The sequence below is a fragment of the Lactuca saligna genome, chromosome 2, assembly GCF_052625555.1.
Source record: "Lactuca saligna cultivar CGN05327 chromosome 2, ASM5262555v1, whole genome shotgun sequence".
Taxonomy (NCBI): domain Eukaryota; kingdom Viridiplantae; phylum Streptophyta; class Magnoliopsida; order Asterales; family Asteraceae; genus Lactuca; species Lactuca saligna.
The window spans coordinates 62083375-62084847 of NC_136418.1; the positions used below are offsets into that span (position 1 = coordinate 62083375).

General features: G+C 35.8%; 1 non-coding gene across 1 annotated transcript; it reads right to left on the bottom strand.

Annotated features, from left to right (window-relative positions):
- Positions 1-690: 690 nt before the first annotated feature.
- LOC145033171 (small nucleolar RNA R71) lies at positions 691-797 on the bottom strand. Its single transcript, XR_013677408.1, has one exon. It is a non-coding gene; the product is annotated as a small nucleolar RNA R71 (small nucleolar RNA).
- Between the last annotated feature and the right edge of the window lie 676 nt (positions 798-1473).

The following is a 1473-nucleotide window of genomic DNA, read 5'->3' on the forward strand; positions in this document are numbered from 1 at the left end:
CTTAATTGCTAATACTATATTAATTGGTAACCAACAGTAATTGTTATAACTAATTTATAAACCATTGAGGGAAAGTGGATTCGAATTAACATAAGTGTTTTGTTTACTGATTAAATTTGTGTTAAAGAATTAAGTTTTTCTATACTTGAAAAATTAGATAAAACCCTTCTCTTCATTAGGAATTAGGTTAGTTTAATAGTAGGTAGATTAATTAGTTAAAACCATTTCTTGTGATCGACACTGACTTACTCAAACTATTCTATAATTTAACTAGGTACACTGCCTAGGTGAATTTTAGTTAGTTAAGTAGTCAGGTTATAAATTTTAAATTAGGTGTAGCTAATTGCACACATCACGAACCCAAGTGGTCCTTGCCTAATAATACCTGCAATTCCTGCAACTGCCCCATTCGAACTAAAAGGACACATCCTTGTTCCACTAAGGGATGTACCATTTTTTGGAAAGGATCATAAGGATGCTTACAAGCATTTGGATGAAGTAAACGACATAACAGATTATTTCAATATCCCAAATGTTCCAAGAGAGATAGTCTTGTTGAGGATGCTACCAGTCACTTTTAAAGAAGCTGCTAAAGACTGGCTAAAGGCACTACCACCCGGTGCAATCACTACTTTTGCCCAAATGTGCGAACAATTCTTGGATGATTTTTTCCCACCTTCCAAGATAACTAAACTTAAAAAGGTAATAGCAAATTTTGAGCAAAATCCTGGGGAGGCACTTTATGAGGAATGAGAGCGCTATAAGGGATGTTAGAGAAATTATCCTCAAAATGACCTCAATATACAACAAGAAGTGCCAATCTTTTATATTGGTGTTAATGTCAAGACAAGGAAACTCCTTGATTCCTAAGGACCACTTACTAAGAAAAATCTGGGGGAAGTTAAGGAGTTAGATGAAGAGTTTGCAAAGCATTCTCGTGAGTACCACAATCCAAGAAATGAGGGATTTAAAGGAAGCGAGGGTGGAAATTCTACAGACATGGTTGCTGTAATGGCCATGCTTGATACAATGGACAGGAGGATGACAAAAATGGACCAAACAATACATTCTATAAGAATTGGATGTGTAAGGTGTAATGGTCCACACTTGACTAAGGATTGCAACTTAGATAATAATGGTTATAAAAAGGCTCAAGTTTGCTATTCGAGTGGGGATAAATATGATGAAGATTGTGATGGGTTTTACACAAAAGAACATCATATGTGCTCATGCAAACCCTAAAGCTTGGATCTAGGTTTCTCTACTGTACATGCAATTCATCCAAGACTTATGAACCTTAGATCTAGCATACATATTTCGAAATTATCATATATAATCAGATCCAGATGGTTACATCTTTATGAATGGCTTGAATCTTCTTCTCTTGGAGCTTAGAGTCATAAATGTCACTCCTCTAATGGCTTACAAACACCACAAGCAAGAGGATGATACTGGAGAGAGGGGATGAGTCAC